General features: G+C 39.0%; 1 pseudogene; it reads left to right on the top strand.

Moving 5' to 3' along the window:
* Nucleotides 1-8,690: 8,690 nt before the first annotated feature.
* LOC129037266 (small ribosomal subunit protein uS5m-like) lies at nucleotides 8,691-9,997 on the top strand (annotated as a pseudogene).
* Nucleotides 9,998-13,299: the final 3,302 nt, after the last annotated feature.

The following is a 13,299-nucleotide window of genomic DNA, read 5'->3' as shown; positions in this document are numbered from 1 at the left end:
GGCTGTTTCTTAAAACACTAAACATACTCTTACCATACAACGCAGCAATCATGTTCCTTGTTATTTATCCAAATGAGTTGAAAATTTATATCCACAAAAAAAACCCATACACATATGTTTATAGTGTATAATTGTTCATAATTGCCAAATATTGTTCATAATTGCCAAAACTTAGAAGCAAACATGACATCCTTCAGTAGGTAAATGGATAAAGAAACTGTGAAAGATCTGTTATGGTTTGGATATTATTTGTTTGTCCCCATCAAAACTCATGTTGAAATTTGATCCCCCAATGTGGTGATTTTGGGAGGTGGGGCCTAGTGGGAAGTGTTTGGGTCATGGGGAAAATCCCTCATGAATGACTTAGTGCCATTCTCACAGTAGTGAGTGAGTTCTCATTCTGGTGAGACTGGGTTACTTCTCCAGGAATATTTTAGTTCCCTCAAGAATGGGTTGTTACAAAATTAGGAAGCCCCTTGATTCTCTCTCTTTGTGTGTGCCCCCTTCCTCTTTGAACTTTTCCACCATGTTATGATGTGACATAGAAGTCCTCACCAGAAGCCAGTTTAGTGCCCTTGAACTTCTCAGCCTGAAGAACTGTGAGCTAAATAAACCTGTTTTCTTTATACATTCTCAGGTATTCTGTTTTACCAACACAAAATGGACAAAGACAACATCTAACTAAAGGAATATTATTCAGTACTAAAAAGAATTAGCTATCAAGCCATGAAAGTTAATGGAGGAACCTCAAATGCATGTTACTGAATAAAAGAAGCCAATCTGAAAAGGCTATATACTATATGATTCCAACCATATAACATTTTGGAAAAAACAAAACTATGAAAACAGCAAAAAGTTCAGTGGTTGCCAGAGGATAAGGAGGAAGAAAGGGGTGAATTGGCCAACCACAGAGAATTTTTTTTTTTCTGAGATGGAGTTCCTCTCTTGTTGCCCAGGCTAGAGTGCAATGGCGCGATTTTGGCTCACCGCAACCTCCACCTCCATGGTTCAAGCGATTCTCCTGCCTCAGCCTCCCGAGTAGCTGGGATTACAGGCATGCGCCACCACACCTAGCTAATTTTGTATTTTTAGTAGAGATGGGGTTTCTCCGTGTTGGTCAGGCTGGTCTCAAATTCCAGACCTCAGGTGATCCACCCACCTCAACCTCCCAAAGTGCTGGGATTACAGGTGTGAGCCACCATGCCTGTCTCCACAGAGAATTTTTAAAGCAGTGACACTATTGTGTATGATACTATAATGGTGAATACATCTCATCATACATTTGTCAAAACTTATAGAACATGCAACACCAAGAGGAAACCCTAATGAAAACTGCCGACTTTAGGTAATAATGATGTGTAGATGTAGGTTCATCAGTTATAACAAATATACTACTCTGGTGCCAGATATTGATTATGGGAGAGAGTGGTGAAGGGTGGGGGGAAGCTATGAGAACTTTCTGTACCTTCTGCTCAATTTTACTAAAACTGAGTAAACTAAAACTGCTGTAAAAATTAAATCTACTTAAAAAAACAAAAAGAAAACAAATGAGGCATCACTTTACTCTTGTGATATGTGCAGATATTAGGAAGCTGGGAAATGCCAAGTGTTAGTGGAGAGGTGGGGATATCATGCACTTCTGGAGGACATGGAAATAGGCCTACATTCTATATCACAATTTGGTACCTCTATAGCACCATTTGGTCAGATTGGGTGTGCACATAACTAGGACCTGTTCCTTAGTACCTATCCCAAATATAGTCTCTCACATCTAGAAAGGGACATCTGAGAAAATGTACATTTCAATGTTGCTTGTAGGGACAGAGAGCCAGGGTCCATCTGGGTGTTCATTACCTGGTGTAGAGGAAGTGAATGTGGATAGGTGAAGTATGATTGTTGCAGAAGTTAAAAAGCCACAGATCTGATGTGCATATAGCAACATGTATGATATTAAAAACAGTGAAAAAGAAAGATATAGAATGAGATATAGAACACAGTACCATTAAAAGAAAATTTAAAATATATGTACACCAAAGAATACATACAAATAAAAAGATCCTTATTAAATACATTGGAATAGTTTCTTACGTGGGAGGAGAAAAATAGGAGTGAGGAATGTCCACAGAAGTTTTAATAGAGTTTAAAAAAAAACTAAATAGCAGCTTTGTGTGGACCAGCAGTAATAATATACCATAAACTGAGGAGTGTGATTAATCTAAATCTCTATATGTGAGATACAACTATTAGTTGATTGGTAGCTAGATATACATGACAGACCTATATAATACATAGAGATGATAGATTAGATAGATATGATTGATAGGTAGATAGAGATAAATAGAACATTCTCTCTTCCATTATGGCCATTGAAATACCAACACTACCACCACGAAACCCAGAGAGTTCTATTCTCAATCCATTTGACCTTGTTCTTGTTATGTAACTGTGAAACTCTTATTCAAAAAACAAAATACTAAGGCTTCTTATTCAGGACATAAGTACAGTGCACCCAATCTTCTAGATTCTGGAACATCCTAGAGGGAAATGTGCAAATGTATGGTGGCATAGAGGACACATTTGGAGAACTACATTGAGCACATTTAGAATCCCATTATAACTGCAATTTAGAGTGAGAAAAGAGAGATCTAGGAGATTAATCTACAGAGGGAGACAAGGTTAGATCAGTTCACAGATCGTAGGTGAGGCTAAGGAGTTTAAATTTGGACCTGAGGTAAATAGGGAGTCATCAAAGAATATTAAGCAAAGATGAGAATGACCTGATTAGATTTGTATTTAGAAAGATTACTCTGATTGTAACATGGAGAAAAGGGGGACAGGAAGATGGAGCCAGTTAGAAGGACATTGCAGTTGTCCATGCTAGGGCATTCATGAATTTAACAAGGGACCTTGGTAGCCTGACTGTGTTAGTAGATTAGACATACAATTGTAAAGGCAAAGCACTAGACAAAATGATTTCCACAGGTCCCCCCCAGCTCCATGATTTTCAAATTCCATTTATGTTATACTCAATCAAAGATAGGAGTGATGAGGCATAAGCAGAGAAATTTTCAAATTTGTGATCAATATGCAGAACTCATGCTCTGCAGACAGAGGCATTAAAGGCTATGCATGATGCTGATTGCCTAGATAATTCTCTGTGATCAAGCACACTTTACAATTAATGATAAACTTTTGTGGTTCAGGTGAGATCTGCTGTTTTTAAAAGTTTTGGTATTTGAAATTTCACGGCAAAACTCTGTCAAATTTAATGTTGAATATTCTAAATAGGGGCAGAAGTATTTTAACTTCACAAGAGTCACTTCTGTGTCTCCCACCCTAAATAAGATTGGATTTGATAGGAAAATCTAGGGCATTGCCATGACAATTACCAGGCTTAGTCTTAGTTCCACTTGGGCTTTATATAACTCCAATCAAACAAAAAGCAGAGGGCTGTGAGGAGCAGAGCGGGTGCTCACCTCTGCTTCTTGTTATTAGGGCATTCGGACTCCAACAGTAACCCAACATGACAGTAAGCCACTGGTTCTCAACCCTGGCTGTATGTTAGAATCACCTGAAGATCTTTAAAAAAAAAAAAAAAAAAAAAAAATCACTGGTGCCTAGGCCCTATCCCTAGAATTTTGTATTTAATTGGTCTGGAGTGAGAAGGCTTTAAAAGCTTCCCAGGTGATTTTAATGTGCAACCAGAGTTAAGAACCACCACTAGGTAATTATCACAGCAATTCTCAAGGTGCTGCCCATAAAGAGCTGGAGGCTGGTAACATTTTCCAGTGGCTGCCAGTCTGGATTCTTGCATGTTTGAATTATTTCATAGGTTGGGCAAAAATATGGATTCATCACATTAAAAACCAATCTGCTGTTGGGAGAGAATATTTGCAAACCATACAGCTGATAATGGGGTTAATATCCAAAATATTTAAGGAATTCATAAAGCTCGATAGCAAAAAAAAAACTTAAATACTCGGTTTAAAAATGGTCAAAGGACCTAAACAGATAGTTTTCAAAAGAAGATATACAAATGAACGAGAGGTATATTAAAAAAAAATCCTCAACATCACTAATTATTCAGGAAATGCAGATCAAAACCACAATGAGATCTAATCTCACTCCAGTTAGAATGGCTATTACCAAAAAGACGAAAATAACAAATGTTGGCAAGAATGTAGATAGAAGGGAACCCTTGTACACCATTGGTGGGAATATAAATTGGTACCACCATTATGGAAATGGTGTCTCCTCCAAATTTATTGAGTTTCCTCCATAAATTTCCTCCAAAAATGGAGTCTCCTCCAAATTTATTGAGTTTCCTTCAAAAATTAAAAATAAAACTACCATATAGATCCAGCAATCCAACTTCTGGTTATTGTATCCAAAAGAAATGAAATCATGATCTTGAAGGGATATGTGCACTTTCATGTTCACTGCAGCATCATTCACAATAGCCAAGACATGGAAACAATCTGAATGTCTATCAACAAGTGAATAAAGAAAATGTGGTACAGGCCGGGCACGGTGGCTCACGCCTGTAATTCCAGCACTTTGGGAGGCCGATGCAGGCGAATCACGAGGTCAGGAGATCAAGACCATCTTGGCTAACACGATGAAACCCTGTCTCTACTAAAAATACAAAAAATTAGCCGGGTGTGGTGGCAGGTACCTATAGTCCCAGCTACATGGGAGGCTGAGGCAGGAGAATGCCGTGAACCCAGGAGGTGGAGCATGCAGTGAGCCAAGATCACACCACTGCACTCCAGCCTGGGTGACAGAGCAAGACTCTGACTCAAAAAAAAAAAAAGAAAGAAAGAAAGAAAAAGAAAACATGATGCATATACACCATAGAATATTATTCAGCCATAAAAAAGAAAATTCTGCCATTTATGACAACATAAATGAACCTAGAGAACATTATGCTAAGCAAAATAAACCAGACACAGAAAGATATATACAGCATAGACTCACTTATATGTGTGATATGGCTTGGATCTCTGTCGCTGCCCAAATTTTATGTGGAACTGTAATCCCCAGTGTTGGAGGTGTAGCCTGGTGGGAGGTGACTAGATCATGGGTGTAGATCCTTCAAGAATAGTTTAGCACCATCCCCTTGGTGCTGTTCTAGTAGTGAGTTCTTGTGAGATCTGGTTGTTTAAAAGTGTGTAGTACCTCCTCTCTCTCTCTCTCCTGTGCCTGCTCCTGCTTTGCCTTCTGCCATGAGTAAAAGCTTCCTGAGGCCTCCCCAAAAGCAGAAGCCGCTATGCTTCTTGTACAGCCTGCAGAACCGTGAGCCAATTAAACCTCTTTTCTTTATAAATTACCTAGTCTCAGGCATTTCTTTATAGCAGTGTGAGATCTGCCTAATACAATGTGGCATCTAAACTAGTTAAACTCATAGAAACAGGGAGTAGAATGGCAGTTGCCCAGGGAGATGTTGGTCAAAGGGTACAATCTTTCTGCTATAAGCTGAGTAAGTTCTGGGGATCTCATGTACAGCCTCGTGACTACAGTTAGTAATACTCTGTTGTTTACTGGAAATTTGCTAAGAGATCTCAAGCATTCTTACCACGAATACACACACACAATCATAACTGTTAGGGTGATGGCTGTGTTAATTTACTCTATTATAGTAATCATTTCAAAATGTGTATATATCTCAAGTTACCACATTCACATCTTGTATATATATGTGTATAAATTGTATTTTTTATTTTACCTCAATAAAGCTGGGGGGTGGATAAAATAGATGAAATAAGACAACAAATCAGTTATATCATTGGTGACCGATGTACATCCTGGTTGGGATTTTTTTTTATTATTATACTTTAAGTCCTAGGGTACATGTGCACAACATGCAAGTTTGTTACATATGTATACGTGTGCCATGTTGGTGTGCTGCACCCATTAACTCGTCATTTACGTTAGGTATATCTCCTAATGTTATCCCTCCCCCCTCCCCCCACCCACAACAGGCCCCAGTGTGTGATGTTCCCCTTCCTGTGTCCAAGTGTTCTCATTGTTCAATTTCCACCTATGAGTGAGAACATGCGGTGTTTGGTTTTTTGTCTTTGTGATAGTTTGCTGAGAATGTTGGTTTCCAGCTTCATCCATGTCCCTATAAAGGACACGAACTCATCCTTTTTTATGGCTGCATAGTATTCCATGGTGTATATGTGCCACATTTTCTTTTTATTTTATTTTATTATTATTATACTTTAAGTTTTAGGGTGCATGTGCACAACATGCAGCTTAGTTACATATGTATACATGTGCCATATTGGTGTGCTGCACCCATTAACTCGTCATTTAGCATTAGGTATATCTCCTAATGCTATCCCTCCCCCCTCCCCCCACCCCACAACAGTCCCCAGTTTGTGATGTTCCCCTTCCTGTGTCCATGTGTTCTCACTTTTCAATTCCCACCTATGAGTGAGAACATGCGGTGTTTGGTTTTTTGTCCTTGTGATAGTTTGCTGAGAATGATGGTTTCCAGCTTCATCCATGTCCCTACAAAGGACATGAACTCATCCTTTTTTATGGCTGCATAGTATTCCATGGTGTATATGTGCCACATTTTCTTAATCCGGTCTATCATTGTTGGACACTTGGGTTGGTTCCAAGTCTTTGCTATTGTGAATAGTGCCGCAATAAACATATGTGTGCATGTGTCTTTATAGCAGCATGTTTTATAATCCTTTGGGTGTATACCCAGTAACGGGATGGCTGGGTCAAATGGTATTTCTAGTTCTAGATCCCTGAGGAATAGCCACACTGACTTCCACAATGGATGAATTAGTTTACAGTCCCACCAACAGTGTAAAAGTGATCCTATTTCTCCACATTCTCTCCAGCACCTGTTGTTTCCTGACTTTTTAATGATCGCCATTCTAACTGGTGTGAGATGGTATCTCATTGTGGTTTTGATTTGCATTTCTCTGATGGCCAGTGATGGTGAGCATTTTTTCATGTGTCTATTGGCTGCATAAATGTCTTCTTTTGAGAAGTGTCTGTTCATATGTTGTTGTTGTTTTAATGAGGCAAGGGAAAGTAGGAAGAAAAGGAAAGTAGAAAGGAAATGCAGAGATTCTACTGAGAGGATTTTTAAACATGAGTTTGAGAACCTCTGGGCTCAAGAAGCAACTGTGTCCAGGGCAAGAATACAGCAGTTGTGCAGGATACCACATGATTCCCATCATGTATTCAGGATACTTTGAGCTCTATCCAAAACATAGTCTTCTATGTTATAACACAAAATTGTCAGATTTTTTTTAAAGATCATGGGTCACAGCATTGCCTAATGACCTTCTGAGGTCTCCTGATATTTACATAGGTAGGATCTGATTTATGGTATATTTTCTTTTTCTAAGATTATAAAAAATGATAATTATTATTAGAAGCTATATTAGTTTCCTAAGACTTTGATAACAAAGTACTACAAACTGGGTGGCTTAAAACAACAGAAATGTATCACCTCACAGTTCTGGACACCAAAAGTCTGAAATAAAGATGTCAGCAGGTCCGTGCTCCTTCTGAAAGCTGCAGGGAAGTCCTTCATAGCTTCTGGTGTTTGCTGGCAATCTTTGGTGTTCTTGGCTTGTAGCAGCATAATTCTTTCCTCTGCCTTCATTATCACATTGCATTCTCAATGTGTGTCTCCGTGTCTTCATATGGCTGTCTTCTCATAAAGACACCAGTCATATTGGATTAAGGGCCTGCCCTACTCCAGTATGACCTCATCCTAACTAATTATATTTGTAACAACCTTATTGCTAAATAAGTTCACATTCTGAGGTATTATGGGTTAGGTCTTCAACATATCTTTTGGGAGGGCACAGTTCAACCCATAACAATATCTGACTAGATTATTTAGGGTTTTTAAAATATACAAAGTCTAAATTTTTTACAGAATTAATTCATTAACCTCTGTAGGCTAAGGTAACTTTTTATAAAGCTATTTCACTTCCAATGCTGTTTGCAAAAGACCCAAAGGCAAAGTGAATCCCTATGTTAATAAAAGAAATACTTAGCTAAAATAGTATATCCTTGAGACTACTTTTCTATAATTTATCTTCTTTTCATTTAAAGCAAAAGAGAAAATGGACGGATTTTTCTTTCATCCAGCCCAAAATGACAGAAACTTCTTTTCTGGTTACTTTTTACCAAATTGTAGTTGAGAGTTCATCTTAAAACCTTGAGTCTTATTGTTAGAGAGGAGAATGTCTTTAGGGAATAGGAAAAGTCTCCATCTGAATTAGTGTGAAACATGAGAACCTAAAAAGATAGACCCAAAAAAACTGTAATTTTTAAAAGTTTTTTGTTTTTGTAATTCTTATGACAATGTGAACCAGAAAGACCTTGAGGACATAAAATATTATTCCTCAAGGTTTTTTATTGGTAAAACGACCCACATTGTTTTCTATGCTAATGAATGAAATTTTATCCTTCAATCTATTGAACTAAAAAGAGTATTCCTATCAAGGATCTAAGGTCACAAAACCAAAGAGAAAGAAGTTTAGAGTTGTTTCTCCTTTCATATAAACTTATACTAAAAATATTTAAGATTAAAGATATAAATAAGTAGGCAAATATCAAAACTCCAAATGTTATTTTACTTTGCCACCACTACTCTAAAAGAGTAATAGGTTTAAAGCACAACCAGGAGGCGCTGCTCGGGCTCCAGCATGGTGACGGTGGTGTGCGCTGTGGGCCGCCTCCCTGCGCTGTGCAGCGGGACAGCGGGTCATTTATTGGGGAGGTAGCTTTGCCTAAACACCTTACCAACAGCTTCCATTTTGGCATGGGAGACTGCTCTCAGCAATGGCCCTTTGTCATCACTGGGAACCAGAGTCATCCATCCTTATGCCAGCTTGAGCCGTACGCTGCAGACACTATGCTGTATTCCTTCTCCCAGTCATCTGATGGGCCAGCAGTATAGACTGTACAGTTTCTTCACTAAATTGACTGTAGATGAGAGCTGTGGAAAGGTGCTTTAGCAGAGACTGGTGCTGGAGCAAGAAAAGGAAGAGGCAAAAGAACTAAAAAAAAGAAAGGAAAGGATCTGAACAGGGGTCAGATCATTGGTGAAGGGCATTACTCTTTTCTGTGGCCTGATCTGAATGTCCTTCTTATGAAAAATGGAGCAGTGCAAACCATTGCCCAAAGAAGCAAGGAAGAGCAGGAGAAGGTGGAGGCGGACGTGATCCAGCAGAGAGAAGAGTGGGACCTAAAGAGGAAGATGAAGGTTAAACGGGAGCAAGGAAGGAGTGGAAACTCATGGAGAGGCATCAGTCTTGGCCCCACTGACCCTGGTTCCAATGGAGAAACATATGAGGATTTTGATACCAGGATACTTGAGGTAAGAAATGTTTTCAATATGACAGCGGAAAGAGGGAAGAAAGAAATCGGTCCGTGTCCTGGTGGCTGTGGGGAACGGAAAAGGAGCTGCAGGTTTTGCTGTTGGGAAAACCACTGAACGGGTGGACGCTTTTAGGAAAGCAAAGAACAGAGCAGTTCACTATGTGCATTATGTAGAACGATATGAATATTGTATGAAGACCATACAATATTCCATGATATTTCATTAATATTTAAAAGGACACATATCAAGATGAAGAAACAACCCAAAGGTTACGGCCTCCATTGCCACAGGGCCATCATCACCATCTGCAGTGTCATTCGCATCAAAGACATTTATGCCAAGGTCTCTGGGTCCGTCAATATGCCCAACCTCACCTGGGGCCTCTTCCATGGGCTCTCCAGACAGAAAACCCATCAACAGCTGGCTGTTAAGAAGGGCCTCCATGTAGTGGAAATCCAGGAGGAATGTGGCCCTCTGCCTATCCTGGTTACCTCCTCCCCGGGGGCCTTGAGTAAAGATCCGGAGACAAATGATGAGGTTCCAGACATCAGACTGGACTGAGAAGATGTGAAGACTGCGCAGGGAGAGAAACTCTCTCTGTGGTCTGGTTTAAAGAGAGCCGCCACCTAACCTCTCTGGCCTTGTGCAGCCAGTGCCTGTGCTGCCCTGCACCTAGGAGAGACTCAGCTCCTCACAGCTTGGGATGTTGCCTTGGTTTTTTGTTTTGTTTTGTTTTGAGGAAAGTTTCATCTTTAAATTGTTTAGAAATGAGTAATTATAGCTTTTGTTTATTGAGCACATGGTATATGCCAATGTGATAGGAACTTTACATACATATCTCAGTTCAAGACTACTTTAAATATTCATCCAAAGTAGCAAAAATAAATGAATTAGGGAGACAGGGCTAATAATCTGACCCAATCAGAAATAATATGCACAATAATAATTGCTATAATAATTGTAGCTAATATATATGAACTCATTCGTCCAAAGTGAATGTGATTAACTTCATTTTACAGAGCAGTTAAGTAACTTGACTACCTTGAGGAACAGCCAAACTGTTTTCCACAGTGGAAATGGAAGCTTGTAGGCTACTATTGGGAATGTTAAATGGTGATTAATTGTACACCATTGTAATTTTGACTTGTATTTCCCTGACGGCTGATGATGTTGAACATCTTTTCATGTGCTTATTGGCCATTTGTACATGTTTTTTGTAGAAATGTCTATTCAGAGCTTTTGCCCATTTAAAAAGTTTTTTTTTGTTATTATTGAGTTCCTTATAGTTTCTAGGTATAAGCCCTCTATCAGATACCTGTTTTACAAAACTTTTTACCCATTCTGTGGAACGTATTTTTTTTTTATTTCTTGGCATAATTTTTCTGCCCTACCCACATCCTCTTTCTGGGACACTGATGAAACAAATGTTAAATCTGTTATTATCATCCTGTGAGTCCCTGAGGCTCTGTTTATTTTTTTTCAGTCTGTTTTCTCTCTGTTGCTCAGTTTAGGTAATTTGTATTGTTTTATCTTCAGGATAACTGGTTATTTGTCTTTTGTTTCCATTCTGCTCTTGAACCATCCATGCAGTACTTTCACTTTGTCTATCGTCATATATTTCAGTTAAAATTTCCATTTGATTTCTTTTTTATATCTCCTCTTTCTTTGCTGAGGTTTCCTATTTGCTGAGACTTTTTTTAATGGCTTCAAGAGTGTTTATAATTACTCACTGAAGCATTTTTATGGTGGCTGCTTTAAAATTCTTGTCATCGGTTGGGTGTGGTGGCTCATGCCTGTAATCCCAGCACTTTTTGAGGCTGAGGCAAGAGGATTGCTTCAGCCCAGGAGTTTGAGACCAGCCTGGGCAACAAAGTGAGACCTTATCTCTACAAAAAATAAAAGTAAATTTAAAAGTTAGCCAGGCATGATGGTGTCCACCTGTAGTGCCAGCTACATAGGAGGCTGAAGTGGGAGAATCATTTGATCACAGGAGGTTGAGGCTGTAGTGAGCTTTGTTCACATCACTCCAGCCTGGGCAGCAGAGTGAGAACTTGTCTCCAAAAAAAAAAAAAATTCTTGTTATAAAGTTTCAATATCTGTGTCATCTTAGTGTTGACATCCCTTGATGTTTTTTCTCATTCAAGTTTACAATTTCTTGGTTCTTGTTATGATGAGTGACTTTGGCTGTATCCTGGACATCTTCACTGTTACATTATGAAACTCCGGGAGTTATTTAAATCCCTCAGCATGCTTCTTTTGACGGTGCTGGTGTGGGATGGGGTACTGCCTCGTTACTGCCTGGTAAGGATGGAGATCCAGGTTCCCTAAGTGGCTCTACCCGAGACCTCCACTGATGCCTTTCTGCTGGAAGTAGTAGGAGCACTCTAATGCCACCATGGGATAGGGAGAAGGCCTTGTTAGGCTGGATGGTGAAAGTTCTCAGCCTGTGACATTATCCAGGTGGGGATCCTTTTTTTTTTCTTTGATATTTTGCTAGAGTAAGGTAGTTATTTCCTAAAAGTTACCTGTCTTATTAGTTTATCTTCTTTCCTTAAATACCTAATAAATATCAAGACAATGAGCTTTAAGCAACAAAGGACAATGATCCTGTGGAGAGGGGAAACAAAATTATCTGTACTTACTATCTGGAGAAAGTCCATGGCTCCAGGAAGGGCTACCCCATCAGGACCTGGCAGTCTTCTGGAGTTGAGGTGTAGTTGGGCAGTCAAGGTGGCTAGAGTTCACAAGGGAGAATGCCTTTGAGGAAAGAGTTGCACAGCAGGAGAACTAAGATCTGCAGAGAGTTTTCATCAAATATTCAGTTACACACTAACAGTGCATGCCTGTGAGGAAACTCGCCCAAAAGAATTAGAGGGAACAGTGTTTGGAGCTGAAAATAGTGCCTATTTCTAGGTGGCATTGGAAGAGAACTAAGATGTGCCAGTAGTGGAAAAATTAACTCTATATAAAAACTACCCCGGTCCCAACTCACAAAGCTTAAAAACAAGACCAAACTGGAACACAACTGTTTCCAAGTAACTTAATTGTGTTCCAGAACAAAGCTTAAGAATATAGGAATACAAAAAATATACCCAATAAGGTAAAATATACAATACTTGTCATCTAATAAATCACTAGGCATGCAAAGAAGCATGACAATAAAGCTCATAATGAAGGGAAAAATCAGTCCATCAAAACTGACCCAGGAATGGCACAATGGCAATCAGTAGACAAGGACATTAAAGCAGGTATTATGACTGTATTCCATGTGTTCAAAAAGCTAGAGAGAAAAACATACTAAGTAGAGGCATGGAAGATACGAAACACCAAATTGAACCTCCAGAGATGAAAACTACAATATCTGATGAAAAACACTGGATGGGGTTAACAGCAGATTGGACATCTCAGAAGACTATATGAAAGGATTTGAAGACAGCAACTTAAAAATAAACAGGAAAAAGACTGAAGAAGAGATGGTAGGAGAAATTAGGCGTTAGAGAACTATGGGACAACTTTGGGAGCCAAATATATATGTAATTGGAGTGCCTGGAAAAGGGAGGTATAAAAAAAATTGAAGAAACAATAGCTGAATTGATGACAACTACTGAGACCCAAGAGATACAATGAACTGTATCAATCAAATTTCAACTAGTAATAAAGAGGAAATTCTAGAAGTGAGGAAGCGAGAGAAAGAGAAGACAGATTAGGTACAGAGGAACAAAGGTAAAGATGATAGCAGCTTTCTTGTTGGAAACAATGCAAGGTAAGAGACAGGGAACCACATCTTTAAAGTATGGAAAGAGAGACATTACCAACCTGGAATTATTTGCCTAATGAAAATATCTTTCAAAAATGAAGGCAAAATGGAAGGTGTTCCAGACATAAAATCTGAAAGAATTAATCAGCAGACCTGCCTTACAAGAGTTGTTACA

Source organism: Pongo pygmaeus, chromosome 4, assembly GCF_028885625.2.
Source record: "Pongo pygmaeus isolate AG05252 chromosome 4, NHGRI_mPonPyg2-v2.0_pri, whole genome shotgun sequence".
Lineage (NCBI taxonomy): Eukaryota > Metazoa > Chordata > Mammalia > Primates > Hominidae > Pongo > Pongo pygmaeus.
This window is presented reverse-complemented; position numbering and strand designations above follow the sequence as displayed.